General features: G+C 42.9%; 1 protein-coding gene across 2 annotated transcripts in view; it reads right to left on the bottom strand.

The window, feature by feature from the left end:
* The window catches only part of CABCOCO1 (ciliary associated calcium binding coiled-coil 1), a 114590-nt gene that overhangs the window by 55155 nt on the left and 35446 nt on the right, over positions 1-23989 (bottom strand). The window lies entirely within an intron of this gene.

Here is a 23989-nt window from a genome sequence, read left to right as displayed (position 1 = left end):
ATTGGCTGGAAGACAGGGTGGGTGTGGTTAGCCTGCAGCTCATGAATATGCAAAGCTAGTTCTCTAAGTGGTAGCTACTAATAAAGTGCAAGTTTCTTCCAAATTACTACACAGATCCACACAGCAGACATATCACTATAATCAGTGTGCCTATCACTACCTTATAGTGCTCCTATAATGAGGGCCACAAAAAGACGGTGACAGATTCCCTTTAAGGCTACCTTCACATGGGCGAGCGCGATTTCAGTCCGAGAAACCCAGCCTGATATCGCGCTTGTCAAAGTGCATTTTCAACCGTGGATGCAAGTATCACTTTTCTGGAACTCCGGTCCTCCGGTGCTTGTTACATGCACGTTGGAGGATTGGCAAGTGTTTCTCATTGTTTTTAACGAGATACATCATATCGCTCAGAATGCACTGTGTTTGACTGTGCCATTGAAAACAATGGGCGATGTGCTCCGAGGGACGCGAAAAAATAGGACATGCAGAGATTTTTTACCTTGCAGCATAGTTGTGAGGGGAAAATCCAAAATCGCTCTTGTGTATGACTCCATTCAAAAGAATGGAGTTCTTATTCAAGTGAGTTTTGTGCGTCTTACCACGAACAAAACCTGCGTGAGATTCACGATTGTGCGAATATAGCCTGAAACCGTTTTTTCATATGCCAATCTTTAATCAAAAGTCTGTTTCAGTAAATATCACCCCATTTATTAAGAAGGGCATGCCTCTGGTGCATCTTTGGCTGTTATTTCGCCAGAAACTGAAATCTACAGATCTGGGCTATAATGTGTGCTAATTTCTATTGCAAGTCCTAATTAATTTGTGGTGACTAGAGATGAGCGAATATACTCGTTTCGAGTAATCTACTCAATCGAGCGCCGCGATTTTCGAGTACTTCCGTACTCGGGTAAAAAGATTCGGGGGGAGGCATGGCGGAGCGGGGGGTAGCAGCGGCGAACAAGGGGGGAGCCCTCTCTCTTCTCTCCCCCCCACTCCCCGCTGCAACCCCCCACTCACCCACGGCGCCCCCCGAATCTTTTCACCTGAATACAGAAGTACTCGAAAATCGCGGCGCTCAGGCGAAAAAGGGGCGTGGCCGAGTAGGTTTGCTCATCTCTAGTGGTGACCCCACACCTCCTACTAAATCTCATCCACTTTCAGTGAAACCTGCCCACTTTGTTACACACTTTTGAAAAGCAGCGAGAGGTGAAAAGGGTGGTAAGTTTTTACAAATATCACATGCCCCAAAATTTGATATTTCTTTGCGCCATACAAATGGTATAAATCCTTTGATAAACACTACCCATTGTGTTCTGGAACAGTCTGGCCAGCAATTAATTATCAAAAATAAAGAATGCCACCAAAAACAAGCACTATTGAGTAAAATGCATAAGACTTTGGCTAAACTTCGTCTGACACCTAGATATGCATTATTTCATTAAACAGTCAAAGTGTTATGGATTTATTTTGAGCACAGTAATCTGAAAATTGCTGGAAAGTTCCTGTCTTCCTGCAGGAGCTCGGGCTTAAAGCTATTAATAAAAATCACAGAAACATCTGCTTTCTTAAAAAACACAACTGCATCTGCTTGTCGGACTGCGGCCACGTCGAATGATTAGTAATACCTATCATGTGATGTCTGCCTTGATAAAATGCACATCATAAAGTCATTTAATCTGCATGGTTATGCTTCTTTTTCAACAAGAACAGATATTCTATTAACATTTGAGAACACTTCACAGAATTACCATCAGGCAGACTTGCGGGCTCAGAAATGAACAATAATGCTGGATAGAGCAAGAGTCATACATAGAAGTCATGCTTCGGCACGGGAATACTTTCCATGAATACTGAACTGCTTAATGGCTTGTATACCAAATGTGAATTTGGGATTAAGAGACACCTGGTAGAGTCATTTTTGAGATTGATACACTCCCATAATGTTTTTGGCTAAGTGCATGCCAGGTTATATAAAGGAATACTGCCGAAGTACATCCCATTTACCACATTTCGTTTCCGGGTAGCAGTATACATAGTTTTTGCTATATGAAGATCACTTTTAGGAAAGAGCATACTCTACAGACAATGTGCTTAAGTAGACTAGAGTCATAGCTTGTACGAGGCACCAAATACCCGACTTGCCTTCTCAACGCACCGCAATCCAACATCACAAGCAATCACGGTAGTCAAAACTGCAAAAAAAAGTCTGCAGAAGTCTGAACATCCATAACCTCAACATCAGCTTCTTTGTTCTTCTCTCATGCTTTGTACTGTAACGTTCCGATTGTCTACTATAAAGCTCACCATGAAGTCTGTGTGTGATATCATTGAAGGGGCTTTCTGATTCAAATAAAAGAATATGTGATTGGAAAAGTAGTGCTATAAAATAATAAAGAACAGTACTTTGTAAATTGCCCACGTTCTGTGTTTACATTGGCCGCAGCAGCGACCACTATAGCCAATCTCCTGCCCTGCAATGGAACATCACCGATGCTGTCCAATATGTAGGGCTGTGCCTATCCACTACTAACCCATGTACACAGAACATTACTGGGGCCAGAAGACAGGTCACGTCACATAGCATCATTGTACTAAGAAATGGTCCTTGGGGCATGTAAGTTATTTTAAAAATTAGTGTGTAGATGAGGAAAGGGGTGTTAAACTGGAAAAAAAAACACAATCCCTTTAAGCTGTCTGTTCATGTCTACAATACCTACAGTATATTAAAGAAAGTTTGGCACCACTAGATGGCTAGCCAACCCCATGTGGTAGTGTTTCTCCATGGAGAATCCGTAGCGGGTCCCTCCTGTCCCGCGGACATGAGCGCTGAAAATAAGAATTAACTCACCTCTCGCACGCTCTGAATCTACCCTTCGTCACGGCTTCTTCTTCTCTCCATCGCGGCCGGATCTTCTTTCTTCGGCCCGGCGGATGTGCACGGCATGTCGGTTGCGTGCCGTGCGCATACGCGGGCCCGAAGAAAAAAGATCCGGCCGCGACGGAGAGAAGATGAAGCCGCGAAGAAGGGAAGATCCGGAGCAGGTGAGTATATTCTGATTTTGGTCTCCCGCACGAAAATGGAGCATAGTCCGGATTTTTTCATGCTCCATTTTTTTAAATTTACTTTTATTGACCATCCGCGGGTATTTATCTACCCGCGGGTGGTCAATGCATCTCTATGGGATGCGTATCCGCATGCGGGTGATCCGCTGCGGGGTTTAATTCTTATTTTGCCCGTGGACATGAGCCCTTAGACTATGTCAATAAGCCCTCCTTTACAGGTTGATTCAGAAGTCAGGGACACCCAGATTATCTTCTGAACGTAAAAAAAATACAACTAGGATCTTTGTAGAACACTCAGATGGGTGGGGGAGGGAGGAACTTTTTGCCACTACGGTGGTGCCATCTTTGTGACAGCTATCTTGTATACAGCCAAGAAAATTCAATGGAAAGGTGGTCATGGGATACATGATTTAAGGACAGAACTTCATCAGAAATTGATAGGAATAATCAGTATTTCAATATCTACAACCATTTTCGAGTTATGGGTGATATCATGTTGCGTTTTAGTAAAGTTGCTATGTTGAATTATGTGTAATAGAAAACACATATGGAAAATGTCTCTTTTGAGGTACTAGAAGATGCCATTAACAATCCAGGGCCAAATTTATATCATTTTGATGGTAACAGAAGTTCATGTGAGGTGTCCGAGGCTTTCGGTCAAGAATTTACCTCCAATGCCGGTCTTCAGGTGCTTTTATGTGGATTATTTGTCAAAACAGCGAGCACAGCTGTCAACACCTGGGGATTGTTAGCACTACTCGGACAACCAGCTCACAGTTTTTTTGGACATTACCAGTTTCCCTGAACCTCTGAATCAGTCTCATTTGTGCATTTACAGACTGTCTTCCTGGGTGTTCTACGTTGAAAGCCTCAGCTAACTCACATGGACTTCTGCTGCCAATCATCAATATGATTTCAATTCCATCCTTAATAGTTAATAGCATCTTCTGGTACCTGAAAATACATGCGATTAGTGTTTTCCATACCACATAATTCAACATAAGAACTTTAATACTCAAGATGACATCATCCATAACTTGAAAATGATTGCACCTATCAATTTCTGGTGAAATTCTATCCTTAAATCATGTTTCCTATCACCCTCTTTCCATTGAAGGTTTTGGGATGAATTCCAGATGGCCAACAGGCACCACCATAATGCCAAAAAATGTTCTACAAAATTTCATACTTGTATCTGTTCAGTCTTAAGATATTCTGGGTGACCCTGACTTTTAAATCACCCTGTATATTTTTTACATTATATGCACATATAGCAGTTTAAGCTGCCTGCATGTTGAGGTGGTGCACATATATGCCCTCCTGTTTTAGTAAGTATATGGCCATTTTCAGTGACTGCTTGTTTTTATATTTTCCTTTCTGTGATACATTTATATACTCACAAAACGCAAGGAGCCTTGACGATTGGCTTGTGAGCTCAAGTATATTGGCCAAACTCCAACTAATACCTTACAATTATTATATAAATATTATATATTATACACAGTGCGGCTTTTAAACGCCGGGGGAGCCCAGGGTGACAGTACCAATGTGGTTCACTTCTTAAGGTGCAGGGCAGCCTGCCATACTATTATGGCGTCATTAATAGGTTGCTTTTCTGCATTGTGCACTACATGTATCAGGATGGTTTGACCCTTTGTATCTACTCTGTGCAGGAGTATACACCAAGCAGCTACCCCCCTCTATATAGCAAATTGTGTGAGTGGCTGTCTCATCAATGTCCTCCACAGCTGTAACCGGCTCCCTCATTTGGCAGTTTGGGCTGCCTGCATGTTGAGGTGGAGCACATATTTGCCCTCCTGTGTCAGTAAGTATATGGCCGTTTTCAGTGATTGGTTATTTGTTTTTATATTTCCATTTCTGTGATACATTCTGTTAGGGAGGAGGTTTACTTTAACTTCTTTCAATAGTATAGATGCTGAAGTGGAGATATAATTTGATACATTTATGATTAGCAATATCAGGACCACTATATTGCACACCACACTAATACAAAAAGACTAGTCTGCCTCGCTGGAAGAGAGTCTCCAACTTCAACTCTGACTCCAGAAATCTGATTAAGGCCTCGGTCAGATGGGCATTTTTTTGCGCGATTTGCGCATGTGATCTGCGCATATATAGAACCATTGCTTTGCAATGGGATCGGTCACATGGCCGCTTTTTATGCGGATGTCCGATAAATTATAGGACACGAGGAATCGCAGATCGCGCCTATCTGTGATTCCTTGTGTTCTATATATGCGCTCAATGGGGCCGGCGGCAGCAGCGCCGACCGCATTGAGAACATATACTACAAAGATCATTCTCCTCTGCCACAGCTGTAACAGTTGTGGCAGAGAAGAACGATGTTCGCCCATTGTATTCAATGGAGCCGGCAATACAGCTGTCAATGGGCTGCCGGCGAGCGCGGGATGAATTTTCGGGAAGGGCTTAAAAATATAAGCCCTTCCCTGAAAATCATCCTAAAATGTGTTAAAATAAAAATTATATATATACTCACCTTGTCCCTGCAGCCGGAGTTCAGCTGCGGCCCGCCGGCAGTTCTCCTGAACTGCTCTGTGTAGTATTCAGCAGCCGGGGATTTAAAATCCCCGCCTGCTGAATGGGCTGCCTCTGATTGGTCACAGCCCTCACCAATCAGAGGCAGCTCTCACTCACCCATTCATGAATTCCTGAATGGGTGAGTGCTGCCTCTGATTGGCTCAGCGCAAGGACCAATCAGGGGCAGCTCTCAGCTATTCAATGACAGCTGAATGACAGCAGTTTTGACTGGCTGTGACAGCTGATTTCTCTTCTTTTACTGTATTTTCAACCTAGCTTTCAACTGAGCAACAAAGCCATGTCTAAATATTAAAACAACTTTTTTTTTCTATGTGTTACACTTACTACCATATTCATTCTTAATTTTTGGAAAAAATATTCGGGCACCCTCATCTTTGAATTAAAGCCACTACACCATATACTCCAATAAGATAGATATTGCATCTTTACAAGGCTATTCTTCTGCTTTGCTCTGGAAAGTGAATGTTGCAGACTATTCTACTATACCTGTCCATAAAATTCTTCCATTTTCAAGACATGCAAACTAACAAAAGGCTGAATATCATCAATTTCCATAAAATGATTATCTATGTTCTTATCATTTTTTAAGGAATAAATTTGACTATCTATGTTCTAGCGGAATCAGTTTTATGACTCAGACAAGGAATTTCACAGAGGCAATATTAAATGTGCTTTCTCCCCTGATTTCCATTATTCTCATTTCCAATATAGTGTTCTCATTATCATTACAGCAGACCGTCATCTATTTTTATAGTAGCCTGTTGTTTGTAAATTAAATAATCCTATTATTTTCATTGTAAAATCCTGGTGTGAGTCTGGAGTATATTTTTTCCTCAGTGGAGCAGAACGTCAATAAATTCTCTTTTCTAAGTGGAGAGGTGCCCAATGTATTTCACAGCTTGCCTAAATGTTTCCAAAGTACTGAGCCAAGGTAATAAAATAAATGCGTCCAGCTATTGCCGACCAGAATTGTTTCAGTGCTTGTAAATAGAAAACTGTCACAGGTAACAATGTTCCTTCTGGGTTATGACATAGTAATAACACATTAAAATTACTAAAATTTGCACAAAAACTCTAGCTACTCAACAATGGAGTTAGTGGGAATATTATATCAAAATACTCAAGCTTCAGAAAAAAAAAGGTCAAAGCAAAAGTTCACCCTAGCACAAAAATCATTAAATGACAAAAGCAGCAGAAATACTGTTAGGATATAAAAAGAACACATTATTGAATGCTTAATAAAGATAGATGTGTTCAAATTATTCAGGCTGTATATAACTCCCCCGAGAGCGCTGAAGTAATTGACTGAATTCATTTCTAAACCAATAAAGAAGTAATCTCTTGAACAAGACAGATATCAAAAGATTAAAGAAGGCCAAATATTGTGCCTGCTGTAAATTAAAAAGAGAGGTACTTTTACCAATTAAACACTACCGCTATTATAATTCCTGTCATGTTTTAGAAAGAGTTAGGCGCCAAGGTAACGATATGTTTTAAATATCTTTCCTTGTGAGTGATTTAATTAGAGAAACAAGAGACTAATGTGTGTACATACTTAACCCCTGCTACCTGTTCCACAAAGATCTATATCCTTGCTATCATACCTGGCGTTGACATATGATGTATTTAACGAGAAGACGGGGGGATATAGAGTGAAACTTCTCCACCTCCTTTGAGAATACCCCAAATGAGTTGGACCAGATTATGAGGGTTTCTCAATTCTTATATCTCTTAGATGTGTTCAAAAATATCCAACCATATTCATAAAAAATATGTGTATTCAGATACATCAATCTTACACTAATCTTCTTCCAAGTTGTCCCCTTGGGCAGCCACACACTTCTCTCATGCTCCTGCCACTGTCGGAAGCAGTGTGGAAACGCCTCTTTTGAGATGGCGCGTAGCTGGTCCGTCCCATACTGCATGTTGTCTTCCCTGGACTAAAATCTGGTTTCTTTCAGGGGCATTTTCAGCTTTGGGAAAAAAACAGAAGTCACATGGAGCTGTCGGGAGAGTAGGGAGCCTGACGAAGCACAGGTGTGTTGTGTTTGGCCAGGAAACTCTGTATCGAATGGGAGGGTGCATTATCGTGATGGAACTGCCAATTGCTCGCTGCCAACAGGTCTGGCCATTTGCATCTCACAGCATTACAAAGGTGACGCAGAACCTCTTGGTAGTACTCTTTGGTGATGGTTGTGCTGCGTACTTGTCATGAACTACACCACTGGAGTCAAAGAAGATGGTCAGCATGACTTTGACATTGCTGTGAACCTGCCTTGCTTTTTTTTGGCCTCAGGGATCTTGGATGCTTCCATTGTGATGACTGCAACTTGGTTTTTGGGTCGTATCCATATACCCAGGCCTCATCGCCAGTGATCACTGTGTTGAGGAATTTGGGATCACGGTTCATAGTCTTTAGCATTTCCTGTCCGATCTCCAAACGGATTTGCTTCTGCTCGATCGTTAGCAGCTTTGGCACGAACTTCGCTGAGATTCTCCAGAAACCCAAATCCTCAATCAAAATGGAATGATTGGATCCAATGCTGATGCTCGCCTCGTCTGCAAATTCTCTGATTGTGATTCGATGATCCTGTGTCACCAGGATCCGCACTTGGCCAATGACGATCTCATTTCTAGACGTTGAGGGAATATCAGAACTGAGCTCCCGCCCCTTCCCCCGCCACTATTTGCAATAGGAGGGGCGGAGCGAAGCTAAGCGCCGGGACTTAGCCCCGCCCCTGTCTCGCCCCCTCCTATAGCAAATAGTGGCAAGGGGCGGAGAGGGGGCGGGAGCTCAGTTCCTGCTCCTGGCTCTTCCATCCTCCCCTCCCTCCCCCTGCAGACAAGGACACCGTATATCGGCTCGGCGTGAAAACCGAGCCGATATACGGTCGTCTAAATAAGCCCGAAAGGTGTAGCTGGGCATAGCTCCCCCCAGCAAAAATCAACTGATTGTTGGAAGACGCACAGAACAGGATCCAGGGCGATTCAGTCTGGGAGGGGGTTGTCTATCTTGGCACAACCCCTTTAAGTTAATAATATGGTATTTACTTTTATTTGTTAAACCTCTCAGCCAAGTAAATGCAAAGAGAACTTAAAGGACTTTTCCAAACAAATACTATTGATGATCCTGATCCTCAGAATAGATTATTGAACAGCTGTGGCCTACTGTCCGGGACCCCGACCAGTCTGCTGATCAGGCACCCGCTGTTAGCGCCACAACACACAGGGGGACGGAGCGGAAGTAGATCTCTTCGACCCCTGTGTAGTGTCCTGTGCTGGTAATTGCAGGTTCAGCGGTCATTGATTTCAATGAGAGCTGCACCAGCAACTACCAGAGTCATCTACTACACAGAGGTCGGAGCAATCTGCTTACACTTTGTGTAGTGGCACTGACAGCAGGTGCCTGATCAGCTAATTAGGCGGAGTTCTAAGTGGTGGACCCCAATCGATCAACTATTGATGACCTATCTCGAGGATTGGTCATCCATAACATTGGCCTGGAAAACCCCTCTAAACAGAGTAAAAAAAACTGTTACTTGTGTATAACAAAAAAGAAAATCCCCAACTCTCATTTTCCATAATGATCCAGCACTCGCTCTCCCACAGTCCTTTGTTTACAAGCAAGTAGCAAGTCACCACTGCAGCTAATCAGAGGGCACAGCAGTCATGTCATGTACTACTGGCATCACTGCTCAGCTATGGCAGCCATGATGCCAGGAGTATGGCACATAACCACTGCTGCCACTATACAAAATTTGACTGCTCCCTGTTAGTAAACATGCAGTGACAGGGACTGCTGAAGCTGTGGAGCTAAATCACCAGGGAAAACAAGAGGTGAGTATTGGTGCTTTCTAAGAGTAGCTTTTAACCCTTTGCAATCCACTGTCTGATGTCTAAAGACATTCTGATTGAAGGCTGTACAGCTCCGATGTTGGAAGACGTCCGGCAGGGTATTATTAGTGTAGATTACTGGCCGCTCTGTTGTCAGGGAGGAAGGCCTTGCCAGCATATCCCTTACCGCAGTACTGGCCCTAGCCAGTAGATGGCGCCATTGTATAATGGCAGAAAGAGTAAGCCCCCTAGAAAACCCTGAATCCAAAATTGGATTGCAAAGGGTTAAACAGAGTATAAAAAATGCCAATAATTTAAATCATTAAATGAAACATAATTATCTCTTTACTTCCAATTTAGTGAAAATATCCCTCTGAAAATTTTGGTTTTAAACCACAATTTTTCTCTTCTTCGGCAATGTAGTTTTCAGCAGCTAGCAGCTACCATGCAATCCCACGGATTATTCCTGTTCCTCTTCAGCTTTCCCATTTTTAAAACCTCACAGCTATGTTTTAATATTGCCTCAGCTTCAAGAATCCAGCATCCCAGTAATCCTGGTAACTATTTAAAATAATCCACAACTTTTCCTATTTTGAAATAATTCAAACATATCAATTTTACTTTTTTTTTCATCTTCAGTTCCCATATGGGACTTTAACTTGTGATTGTTTATACAGCATAATGCAATACTATAATTATATTTTATACTGCATTCTGATCACCCGATCAACGTTCTATTAAGATGGAACACGGGCTCACCTTATTCAGTCATGGCAGCCCAGGGAGCCTATGGAGGCCCAAGGATGCCATGATACCCAGGCAGCACCCCATAGTCTCCTCTCAGTCCCAATTGGGACATTAAAAGGGCAAACAGCTACTATTGGAGCCATCCCTGTTGCAGGTAAGTCTTGGCTATTAAAGATGGCCGGCACATGCCGTGTATTTAATGGATTCAGCTCCTGAACTCGCTCCATGCAGTCTGCAAAGAATAGAGAAAAAGAAAAAAGAGCGCTCGGATGTGTAGGTTGTTTAGAAGGGTGGGTGGCGATAATTGTGGAAACTCTTACCTGGTAGCGTTGTGCTCATAGCACAACATGTCACAGAGAAAGTTAGCAGCTGCCACCTCCATCTGAGCAATGCTCAGGCTCCCATTAGTGATACCAGAAAAGAACAAAAACAAGGTGCGCTAAACAGAGGGAGGTCCACAGCAGAAGAATTAAGGCAGAATAAACGTTAATGGGCAACGCGTTTCGGCATAGAATTAATGCCTTTGTCTGGCCACAGTTACATAGAACAGCTCGTGCACTAAATTATATTCAAAAAGCGTGGGTGATGTCACAAGTCCTGCCTGCTGGTTGTAATTCAATTTTTATGAATGAAATTAGCCGAGCGTATATATTCACCACCTCAATCCAACAAGCACAAGTGGAAAAAAGGCAATAAGTCTGCCAGTGATAAACACATATTGCACGAAAAACAGAATTAGATGGGGTTATTTAAGAAGCGGCCACTAGGATACACCGGGGTCGGAGCGGAAGCACTGCTCCAACCCCTCTGTATCCGACGCCATTCGTAATTACAAGCACAGCTCCCATTGATTTGAATGAGAGCTACGCTTGCAATTACAAGCCCTGGCCACTACACAGGGGTCGGAGCAATGCTTTTGCTCGGACCCGCTGTATCTGACGGACGCTTCCTGAAAAACCCTTTAATTGAAATAAATAATCAATTAAAAATATTGGTAAAGCCAATATGTGAACAGTTTTAAAACTAATTAAAAATAATTAAATTGCCAGCTGCTGGTTTCAGAAATTTAATAGTCATGACGAAGATCAGTGACAGTTCAATAGCAATTTATGATGGTAATAATGACACTATTGGCACTAGCTGATAATAAACAAAAAAGAGAATAAAAAAGATAAACAAAGACAAGAACATGATAAGATCATAATGAAATAATGAGAAAATGCTGCTGCATCAAGAAATATATTAATATGATAGTAGCATATTTGCTATAATGATAATAGTAACTGAATAATAAGAAAATAATGCTAGCCATAATAATATTACTAATGATAATAATAGTGATAAAACCCTAAAAGTAAATGCTATGAAAAAGATATGATGAAATAATACAATATGATGAATTATATATACTAATAGTAATATGAATAGGTGGATAAATATGAATACAAAACTCTAAGAACTAGTTTTTCAGTTTCATTCCGCTCGGAAACACAAAAGTACACAGTATAAAGCCCCCTGTCCATGGGCGTTGCGAAGTCCCACGGCAAAGATCTGCCGCCGCCAGGGAGCAGGAGCCGCACATGAATCTCCGCCGGTCAGCCTAATCTGACCGTGGAGAAATCAGGCAATTCGTAGAATTCTGCGAATTTCCCGCCGCGAGCAGAGAATCGCAATGATTCACCGCTCGTGTACACGAGGCCGGGGCTTTCCATAGCAATGCTATGGAAAGCTTCGGGCGTGGTCAGGCACCCTAACTCCAAAAAGACTCCCTTTGAAACAGCCTCTGGAATCGGTTGGGATATTGTAATGGGACTTGTTCAAGAGGAGTAAACAACAGTCTTTTATAGTCTGAGTTGTGGGCCACTATGAAGTGTCTAGATCAGTGGTTCTTAACCTCGTTGGAGACCTTGTTGGAGGTACAGAACCCCACAAGTTTCATAACCACATTCACTAAACCCTTCGTAATTGGAAAAATAAAATGTGATTTCTTCAAATTCAAAACATAGGTATATATTTAATTAGTGCACAAAATGCACCAGTTCTACACAATGACCTCAATGAATATTTACTGCAAATCAATATGACTTTTGCTGTTGCCTTTCAGAGACAAGTTTGCAAATCCTAGAAACATAGAATGAGTTGGAAGGGACCTCCAGTGTCATTGGATCCAACCACCCTGCTCAGTGCAGAATTCACTAAATCACCCCAGACTATTTGTCCAGCCTTTGTTTGAACACTTCCATTGAAGTAGAACTCACCACCTCCCGTGGTAACCTGTTCCACTCAATGATCACCCTCACTGTCAGAAAGTTCTTTCTAATATCTAAATTGTGTCTCCTCCCTTTCAGTTTCATCCCATTGCTTCTAGTCTTTCCTTGTGCAAATAAGAAAATAGGTCTGATCCCTCTGCACTATGGCAGCCCTTCAGATATTTGTAAACTGCTATTAAGTCTCCTTTCAGCCTTCTTTTTTGCAAGCTAACATTCCCAGGACATGATTTGCAGACCTCTCACCATCTTGGTAAGTCCTTTCTGAACTTGCCCCAGTTTGTCTAGGTCTTTTTTAAAGTGGGGTGCCCAGAACTGGACACAGTATTCCAGATGAGGTCTAACTAAGGAAGAGTAGAGGGGGATAATGACCTCACGTGATCTAGACTCTATGCTTCTCTTAATACATCCCAGGCAAGTGGTTCAGCAATTACCTCCGCTGCTTCCTTTAGTATCCTAGGATGTAATTCATTTGTATCTTGAGACTTGAATTCATTTAAGTTAGCTGAGTGTTCCCTCACCATCTCTGGCACCATAGCACTCATATCATTTTGGCAACAAAGTCTGTTCCTTTTCTTGTTTTTATGCCTACCATTCTCGAAAAGGATTGCTCACAAAGATATGTTGTATCAAACGACATGAGTATCTCAAAGGCTTTCTTAGCAATAAGAGGATACGCTACGATTTGGTGACACCAAAACGTTGAGAGCGTTGTTGTTCAGAAGAGTTGCTGTTAAACCAAGCTCTACTGAAGTTCAATGATTTCGTTGAGGTATTCTTCATTGACATCTGCTGTCACAACACTAAGCGTGAACGGCTGTCTCATCCATGCTCGATATGACTCTCTGTGTGTGTCTTGACCTCTGCCGAACCCCTGGAGTTCGATCAAAGCCAGGTTAAGAACCACTGATCTAGATACACTTCAGTATAAAACTATTCAAGATGTTAGACTGGTGTTTATTAATATGGCCGCGCAACTGTTGTTCATCCCACATACTGGAGGTTGAAGGGGCACTATAATAAATAAATAACATTCTCTGAAGCCCAATTCATAAACATTTTTTTGGCAAACTCCTTTTGAGTTACCAGTGACTTAAATTTGATTGATATTCTAGCAACATAGGCATCATGGCCTGTTGCATCTATAAACACCAATTAAGGAAGCGTGGTGATGGAATTGCTGGTCCTAATCCTATGCAAACAACTGGGAGCCAACAAGCTCTGCAGGGTGGACAATCTCCTAAAGGTAATCCTGGGGACCTTTCAGAGATTATCTTTTAGTAGGGGGCCAGCCTGAAGGATATGCTAATGTTTGGCTAAAATGTTCCTAATGGTTTTGTGTGCTGAATTAAAAATATGTGAATGCTTATACTCTTTGTCAGGTGGAGGTTTAATTTATAAGCAGTCCTGTTGTGACAAGGTTGCCACTTTCCAAACAGCATAGTTAATTAAGCTCTTAGGATATTTTTTTATTTTTGAAGCGATCTATAATCATAATAGATTGTTCTAAAAAAGTTGTCTCTTCGGAACAATTCATCCGGATCCATTTTAATTGGCTATAGGAAATATTCGTCAACCATGCTAGGTAGTGCACGCTTCTAAAGTTCAAATAACTGTTGATGTCCACGTTTTTAAGTTGTATACTTGTTTAAATCTTACCTTCTTTATCTAAATATGTATTTAAATCTAAAAAAAAAAAAAATTGATCTTCTGCACTATGATTGATGTGAGAAGGATAAAACTGCTGTTATTCATCCAACTCATAAAATCGTCTGCTTCACTGTTACTATCCCTCCATAGAAAGAATAAATAATCAATATATAATGTTGATAATATAGAACTAAAAAAAGTATTTGAAATGTAAAGACACTAGGATTTTTAAAAATTGGCATACGCAGGGCGAACCGCGACCCCATGGCACAGCCTTTTATCTGTTAGAATAATAATAATAATCTTTGTTTGTATAGCGCCAACTTATTCCGCAGCACTTTCAGACAATACAAGTTACAAGAAGTATTGAGCTTCTAAGAAACGTACGGGCAGGAGATTTACATGGTAGGTAAAGTGGGGAATGTGGGGTACCATAAGTAGACAATAGTCCAGGGGTGCCGTGGGAGGGGCAGGGGGCATATTGTAAGGGGTGAGGGGGGTGGAGGGGGAATTAGTTCAGGAGATTTGATATGCTACTTTAAAGAGGTGTGTTTTTAAGGCATGTGTGAAGTTCTGTGCATCAGGGACTGTCCGCATGTTTTGGGGTAGTGCATTCCAGAGGATCGGTGCTACTCTGGAGAGGTCCAGGAGGCGAGAATGTGAGGTTCGTATTAGTGGGGCGTTTGGTCTGAGTGCGTTAGCAGATCAGAGTGTGTGGGCTGGGTGATATATGGACAGGAGGGAAGCGGTGTACGGTGGCACGGTGCCATGGAGAGCTTTATGGGTGAGGGTGACGAGTTTAAATTGAGTTCTGTAGTGGATAGGCAGCCAGTGCAGCGACTGGCATAGTGCAGATGCATCCGAGAAGCGTCTGGATAGGAAGGGGAGTCTGGCTGCCGCATTTAATATAGATTGGAGAGTCGTATGGATTTTTGCAATGTTCCTAAGGTGTAAGAGGCATGTACGGGTCAGAGACTGGATGTGGGGAGTGAAGGCGAAGTCAGGATCTAGGATGACACCAAGACAGCGAGCGTGATGTCTGGGGGTTATAGTGGTGCTAGATACTGAGATGAAGATATTGGGGGGAGGTCGGCTGGCAGAGGGCGAAAAGAAGAGAAGGTCAGTTTTTAAGAGGTTAAGTCTGAGAAAATGGGAGTTCATGGTATTTCAGACAGCAGACGGTGGATGACGTTTTGGAGGAATGGTGCGGAGATGTCATGGAAAGAGGTGTAAAGCTGGGTGTCGTCAGCGTACAGATGATATTGGAGGCCAAATCTGCAAATGGTTGGTCCGATTGGGCTGTGTACATATAGAAGTGAAGAAGGCTGAGGACTGAACCCTAGGGGACGCCGACAGCAAGAGGAAACGGGGAGGAGGTACAACCAGCAAAGGAAATGCTGAAAGAGCAGTAAGAGAGGTAGGAGGAGAACCAGGAAAGAACCATGCTGCGGAGAGGACAAGGAGGATTAGTAGGGGGTAGTCACCCCTCAACTTGGCCATCATTAGGTCATTTGATACTTTTATGAGGGAGGTTTGATTGAGTGTAGGGGGCAGAAGCCAGACTTGTAGGGGGTCTAGGGGAGATTTTTCAGAGACAAAGCGTGTGAGGCAGGAATAGAACAGGCATTCTAAAAGTTTTGAGATAAAGGGGAGATTTGAGATAGGTCGGTAGTTGGCAGTGTCAGTTGGGTCAAGGGTCGGTTTCTTAAGCAGAGGGGATATGATGGAGTGTTTGAGTGAGGAGGAGAAGATGCCTGAGGTTAGGGAGAGGTTAAAGATAGTGGTGAGGTGGGTAATGACAGCCGGGGAAAGGAACCGGAGGAGGTGTGAGGAGAGGGTCGCTGGCACAGGTGGTGGGTGAGCAGAGGAAAGCAGTCTGGAGACCTCTTTCTCTGTCATTGGTTCGAGTACAGATAGTGAATGAGGGACAGATGCAATACCGAAGAGACTGGTATGGGGGCTAGTCAGGGGGGCCTCTTTTTCAGATATTTTCAAAAAAATTTTCTTTGAAATGGGCGGCTAGCTCTCCGGCACTAAGATCCGTCATGGGAGCTTGTTCTTTGGACTTGAGGAGGGAGTGGAAAGTGCTGAAAACTACTTTGAGGTTGTGGGATAGTGAGGAGAATAGGGAGGTGAAATAAACTTGTTTGGCATGGTGGAGGGCAAGGTTGTTTGTCTTGAGCATAAATGTAAAGTGAAGGAAGTCTGCAGGCTACTTTGACTTTCTCCACAGCCGTTCAGCACACTTAGAGCACCACCAGATGAACCGCGCTTGAGACGTGAGCCAGGGTTGCCGTGGTCTGCAATGGAAGGTTCAGGTCACGGGGGGTGCCGCTTCATCCAGGTCGTGTCTGAGAGTGGTGTAGTAGTGTTCGGCAGCCAGATTGGGGCATGAGAGGAGAGCGATGGGGGACAGGGAAGACTGTAAGGTCTCGGGAAACTGTTAGGTGTGGATGGTCTGGAGGTTCCTGTAGGTGCGATAGGTGGCAGGGTCTGGAGAGATGCTGGGGTGCTGATAAAGAAGGAGAGGAGGTTGTGATCCGAGAGAGGGATGTGGGAGGCAGAGGAAATTAGATCGAGGGTATTGCAATCTCTGTAAGCAGGGGAGTCTGAGCGTTGTGATAGGCCAAGGGAGGAGGTGAGCGTTAAAAGCTGGAAGGAAGATGGGGTCATTAGTGGGGATGCTGAAATCACCTAGGATGAGGGTTGAGATTTCAAAGGATAAGAAGTGGAGTGCCAGGCGGCAAAGTGATCGAGGAATAAGCGGGAGGGACCCGGGGGCTGGTAGATAATTCAGATTTGCAAAGACAATGGACGGAAGAGTTATAGGGTATGAACTTCAAACGATGGGAAGGTGAGTAAGGGAGCAGGGGGGATAACCTGGTAGGCGCAATTTGGCAAGAGAAGAACACCTACTCCTCTAGGGGTGTGGGAGAACTGCTGGCCATTAGAGGACAATGCAGCAGGGGAAACAGTATCAGATTGCTGTATCCACGTTTCGGTGAGGATGAGCAGGTTGAGACGTTTGGTGGTGAAGGGGTCGTGGATAGTTGGTAGTTTATTGCATACAGACTGGGAGTTCCAGAGTGTGCATTGGAAGGAGACAGGGGGGGGGGGTGTCACGTGGGCTATTGGTTGGGCTTGGGGGTGCTTTAGTGTGGGTGGAGGGAGGCTATGTTAAAGAGCAATAATGGGTAGGCCAAGATTGGGAGAAATGTCCCCCGCTGCGAGGAGTAGAAAGGTGAAGAGGGTGGCTATGGTATTTCTTGGCGGTGTCGGGGCGAATGGAGGCATTTAAGGAAGGTGAATAGTGCGTGTGAGCTGTGGATGGGTGAGGGGAGGCTAGAGGGGCTGATGTGGATGGAGTGCATTAGTGGTGGGCATAGGAAAAAAGCGTTAAGGCTAGCAGTGAGGATGGCAATAGAGGTTATAGCAAAGATGATGTTGTTGGTGTGTAAGGTGTTAGGGCAGTTAGTGTAGTCTACCTGTCTCCTGCCCCATAGAGCAGCCATGTCTAGCTGTGCGGCTCGCTCGGTTGAACAGTTGGGTAAGTAGGACAGGATGTGTGCGGAGTAGACTAAAGCAGGTGATGAAACGTAAGCAAAAAAAAAAAGGGAGCGGTCAGTGCAGGAGCTGGAGCAAAAACATAAGCATGAGCAAAAGCAGTGGAGTGGAGATAGAGTCTTTGCAGATTATAAAGCATGTGCAGCGGAGAGAAGAAGCAGTCTTCTGGAGAAAACAACGCTGGAATTAAAAAAATATTGTTGGTCAGGATGAAAAATTATAGCGTCCAAAATTATTTTTTATGTAACAGAGACATGTGAGGGATTTAAACTCTCAGATCAATTGAGTGGAATCCTTCAGATATGACCATGATCAGAGGACCCATTTTTGCAAATGTAAATAGATAAAGTGTGAGAGATTACTGGTGAGTTGTTATTATAAGGCGCCCTGGTGGATTGACTAGATTTTATGAACTTTAGGCAGATGGTAAAAGAATGGGGTAGTGAATTCACTGACAGTGAGGAACTGTTTCTCTATTTTGTTTATAAGACTTAATTTTGAGGCTTCATGAAAGAAATTGTCGTAAGCTGGTTTTTGGTCAGTTGACAGTGTGGTGTGAAAAAAGAAAGGAAGTGGAGTTACTCCAGAGAGGGCCTAGTATACTAGTAGTGAAATGACTCTTCTTCCAAAATGGTTGTTTCCTTGTGATGGGTATGTCAAAGGGATACGTGCATCAGATTTTGGGTGCTGCCAGGCCAGTAACTGTACAACTCTTAGGGTTGACTACTGTGACCAGTGTCATTCATTGATGTCATTTATTGAATGACTGTGATTGGCTCATCAAGCGCCGGCTGTGATTGGTTCAGGCCGCGATCCTGAACCAATCACAGCAATCTTTTGCTGGAGGCGGGGTATTCAACCCACATTACAAGGGAGAGAATGCTTTGTCACCGCTGAGGACGACATGGAAGACTGCCGGAGTGCCTGGAGAGCAGCAAGAGGGATCGGGACGGCGCCTCTTAAGTAAGTATTAAGACACCCCCCAAAAATAAGAAACTGTTCCTCTTTTGGGGCAAAAATTAATATAAAACAGTGTCTTATTTTCGGGGTAAAACAGTAGCTGTTTTTTATTCAAATAAGCTTCACTACTTATTATCTATCTCCTGAGTATGTGCACATATATCCATTGAGCCACACCATTTCACCAGTCTTTTTAACTACCTTTCTCCATCAAGCTCATCATAAATGGATAGTTATCAAAGTGTTATTGGATTATTATTGTCTTGGCAGTCACAGGTGTATTGAAAGGTCACTATATCACTACTGGCAATTACTTGCTGGTGAGTCAACCAGAGTTGCTGTGCAAAGAGCAGTTTCCTTTATTCCAGCCAAAGATACTAAAATTACTATATTGTGATCCGTAAGGGCTGGGTTTCACTCATGACACTTAACAATCTTAATCGTGCACCTAGTTTGTGTGATTTAAAAGCATGAGACATTTCCCAATGGTATGCATTGATCCTTTAGTGCAACGGATTCTAAAAGTTTGCAGCCTCTTTGGCGTGTAAGGTCTTTGTTACCGATTGCCACCGGAAATGCTGACATTAGCACTTTTCAGGGCAAGAGGATGCAAGATTTTTCTCCACTTGTGGCCCTGTGTGGAAATTACTATTGTCACTAGAGATGAGCGAACGTACTCGTTAAGGGCAATTTCGCAATCGAGCATCGCTATTTTCGAGTACCTGGCTACTCGGGTGAAATGATTCGGGGGGTGGCGTGGTGGAGCGGGGGGTAGCAGTGGGGAACAGGGGGGAGCTCTCTCTCTCCCCCCACTTCCCTCTGCAACCCCCCGCTCACCCCCGGCGCCCCCCGAATCTTTTCACCCGAGTAGTCAGGTACTCGAAAATAGCGATGCTTGATTGCGAAATCGCCCTTAACCAGTACGTTCGCTCATCTCTAATTGTCACCCATCTCAACCTGATTATCTGGGTCATTACGGTCTCTTGTTAGTTTTCTCACTTTTTAAAAAAAATAATTTCTATTTCAAACTTTTTAATTATTTTTCTAGTGGAAGTAAGTAAATGGGAAAAAATGAGGATGATTTACAAACTGAATCTAAGATGCAAACATCGTTTCAGCTAAATCAACATCCATACAACGGCACCCAAAGTTTGCCGTACATGTTAGGAAGAGGTTAAATGGTCTTTACACAGGCCAATGTAGACCATATGGGGGATCAACGATCATTAATAAGATTGTTCCTCCCCTATACACTTTCATCATTATTTGCAGCACATTCCCTGTTGACTCATTTTGTTGGCTGATCAACGGTACCTTCACATGGGGCAATGATGGAGTAAACAAAATGTTTGTATGAGCGTACATAACTGATCATCGACTCATGTAGAAGGGACTTTAGATTATATTGGGACCTGAGCACAGAAGGAGGAATTTTCCAGATACAGTAGATGGAAAGAATAAATACTGGACTTGGCCCCTGCATTGACTAATGTCATAAGCCTCCGAGGCTGCTCCTCTATGTAGCCATAAAGATCTTGGTGGGACCATGATAACGGTGTTGAGAGGTAAGCAATGCCTTCCAAAAACATTTACTTTTCAGTTTCTGCTTAGAGATACACTTCAGTTTCATTTAAGAAAATTATAAAAATACAATGGTTGACTGGACTTTCAAACATATCAAAGTCTATCTGTAAAATAATTGCAATTGCCAGAAATGATCTCATCAGCATATCTGCTAAAGTCAATGTGGCTTTAATGAACCATAAATCTGATGCAAGATACGTACTCAATTAACCGGAGTTTTGCAGCTTTGATGCATTGATAAATAACCTCAAGGTGACCCAGTGAAGGTTACAAGCAAACAGGAGTTTGAATTGATCTAAAGCAAGTCATATCGCTGCCACAGAGCTGGCCCTTTTTTCAATTTTTAGCTTTCTTAACTTTTACAAATCTAATTAAATTCTGTGGCAGAGTGCACAAAGGTGATAATATTATCTTAGTTTTCACATATTTATAGCTTCAAGTAGCAGCATCATTGACAAAGTTTAATATTAACCACTTAGCGACAGCCACCGCACTTGTTTCAATGGGGACAGGGCCCCGGAAGTAAACTGTTCCATATGTTGCAGGTGCCAGCACTGTTATAAAGCTAACACCCAGATAGAGCGTCCATTTAACGCCTAAGATGCCACAGTCAACAGCATCTGAGCTGTTAGACAGAGGGAAGGGCCTTTTCTGTCCGCTGACTGCAATAGTATTACAGGTTTTCAAGGATTTGTCATGGCAGCTTTCTAGTCTAGTTATGACCCCTTGGCTTGCCGTTTTAGTGCTACTGTTACATCCTACCCTTGGCAGGATGTAATAGGATACCTCTGTTGGCGGCACAACACACTGCAATACAAAGTATTTTAGAGTATTCTGCAAAAAAAAAAACCTTCATACAGCTACATCGATGGATGAATTAACAAGTTATGGCTCTTGGAAGGCGCGGATAAAAAGACGAAAAAAGTCCTCAAGGGGTTAATTTCTGACCAAGGACAACTGCTTCATGTGGTTAGTGCCGTATGTTATCTTTGTGTTGCTTCTTGATCTTCTCCTTCTCCACTAGAGAAAAAAAATGTATGGTGGCTCAATGGCTAGCACTATTGGAATTTTCCAATTCCATGCAGATGTCCTTGATCTGATTCTTACCTAGGACTCCAGTACTGCAAGGCAACAGTGCTAACCGCCGCGCTTCATCCATTGAAGAGGCACTGCACCAAAATTTTGAAAAATTTGCTCATCTCCAATAAGGACTAATGCAAAAAAAATGGGTTAGCTAGACTGCAGCAGCCAATCAGATCACTGCATTAATTTCCTAATATAAAAAAAAGTCTCAGTTGCAATATGATTGGTTGTTTTAGACAAACACGGTTTCCCAGGGCAGAATCCTGCAGCGGATTCCACCTGGCCCACAGACATGAGGCCAGAAAATACATTATACTGATCTGTCCAGACGCTGCTGGGCTCTCTTCCATGCAGGCTGGATCCTCTTTCTTCTACACGGCGGATGCGTTCAGGATGTCAGCATCGTGACACGCACATGCGCCGTGTAGTCTTTTTTTCTTTTTAAACTGCTTTTCCGCAATCCGCGGCAGAGACAGAGTGACAGTTGCGTCTGTGCCGCGGATCTGGACAGCTTCTATTGGCTTCAATGGAAGCCGTGGGAGCCGTCCGTGCGGGAAAACCGCACAAAAATGGAGAATGCTGTGGTTGTTAACCCCTCGCGTGTGATCCGCTGTGGGAGCCCACTGATTCCCTATGAAGCAGGAGACCCGTGTGGATTTTTAAAATCGATTTATGCTGTGGACATGAGGCCTTTGGGTACCCATAATGTACCTATATGTGGGTCTGATTTCATTTGGAGGCATACAGAGGGGTTTTTTTTGTCTGTCAGTGCTTCGAGGGAAGAATAGCTCTGTACATATGGCACAAACAGAACATACTATTCAGGCACAGAGTGTTTCCGCTTTGGCGAGTCCTGCACACAACTCTGCTACGAGGCCTAATAATGATAAACAGTACAAACTGTTGCAGAAGTTTGTGACATGAACACCAGGGGAAATGTGACCGCTTCAGTGAAGCACCAACTCACTTCGACCAATAATTAGCTGTATCGTTCACATGTCCCGTTGACGGAACGTCATCACTGCTGTTGCAGGAAGTGAAGACCAGGGGGGAATGGGCAGCAGCGAAAGCGGCTCAGTGGGTGACCTGGTGAGCCGAGTACAGTTTGGGGGTTTTTTTGCCACCTCTCTGAGCTGGTCTAGAAATTATTTTCTCCACAAAACAGTTAATTGCCAATTTTGCTGTCAAGCAGCAGAAGTGCCTTATAGAACTGTAGTGAAAAAGTGGTAAATGTGCAACCATATTTTTTAACGCTATTTCCAATTACCTCTAAAGGAATGACAGTTCCATCAGTTGAATCATGAGAAAATAGACGAACAGCGCCTTGTATCGTTTAGCTAAAGTGCATAAGAATACAGGCAAAAGTGCATAAGTGCATTGAAGAAAACGCACTTACCGGGTGCTCGGCGGGAGTCCCTATAAGGGGTAAACCCGCTAGGACCTATGTGTCCCAGATTGCAACCTGCCTTTTACCTCAGTGACATATAGCTAATAAATATGGTAAATTAAACCATTTAGCTATTGGGACATTTATTTCCCTCTATCCCGATCCTTGGAGCGTGGAGTTTTTTACATTTTTTCCAATATTGGAGCAGTTGAATCATATAAGTCACATTGCCCCACCCAAGCTGAATTGAGCTGTGACCCTATTGATCGCTACAATGAAGGTGTTATGGGGTCTGTCTTAGTGCATTCTTTATTCTGCTTACATCAGCATAAAGATGGACCATAGACTACATTTCATTCTAATGACTTTGTCGAGGACCCTGGCAATCTGACAAACAGCATAACTCCTTCATTTAAGAAATCGCTGAGGTTCAAACAACACAAATTTGCACCCAAATTTTGTGTAAACTAAGTCAGCTCGTAGTATATAAAGTTAGACTACACAGTCTAAAAACGGACCATATTTACCATCCACTGATAAATCTGGCACATTTTAAGACTGCCTAGTCTAAGTTTGCACTGTCTTCCTATCAGACAGTATCAGTAAATCTACCCAATGAGTTCAGATAAATAAATAATGACGCAACCGGATGAGTTAGCTACATGGCATTTATATGAAGATTCCTCTTACTTTTATTATGTTTTTTTACCCTGTAAAGTGGAAAAATTATTTCATGTACTTTAGTGTCTTATTTTGTTCCTGACATTTACAACATGTGTTTAAATGTGCTGAAGTTAATTTATATATGTAGCTTAAGAGATGGTCTGACATTACTAAGAATTAATTGAAAGCCTCTCTAGGTCATTAGGAAAGTGCTCTCCATCCATTATGGCTTCTGAGGTCATTCGTAATATACATTAAAAAGAATCCAGTACATTGAGAGCTCCTGCACACTGAGCCTGAACAAGGAGCCTGTCCGGCTCCTTTAGTACAGAGCTATACAGCCTCACAGCAGTACATTACGGCTTCCAACGAACACAAGTACAGATATTCCTCTATAGTCTGAGTCTGATACGGCATGCACAATTTTTTCTTTGCCAGATTTGTACAGAATCCAACCGAGAAAAATTCTATGGACTCGTGTACCTCTATCGTTGGCTTATTATATCTCCACACAAATTATAGGTGTAATACACTTTAGTATTTGAGCCCTTAATTATCATATTTTTGGACTATAATATGCACTGGACCATAAGGCAAACCTAAACTT

The sequence above is a fragment of the Eleutherodactylus coqui genome, chromosome 4 (genome assembly GCF_035609145.1).
Source record: "Eleutherodactylus coqui strain aEleCoq1 chromosome 4, aEleCoq1.hap1, whole genome shotgun sequence".
Taxonomy (NCBI): domain Eukaryota; kingdom Metazoa; phylum Chordata; class Amphibia; order Anura; family Eleutherodactylidae; genus Eleutherodactylus; species Eleutherodactylus coqui.
This window is presented reverse-complemented; position numbering and strand designations above follow the sequence as displayed.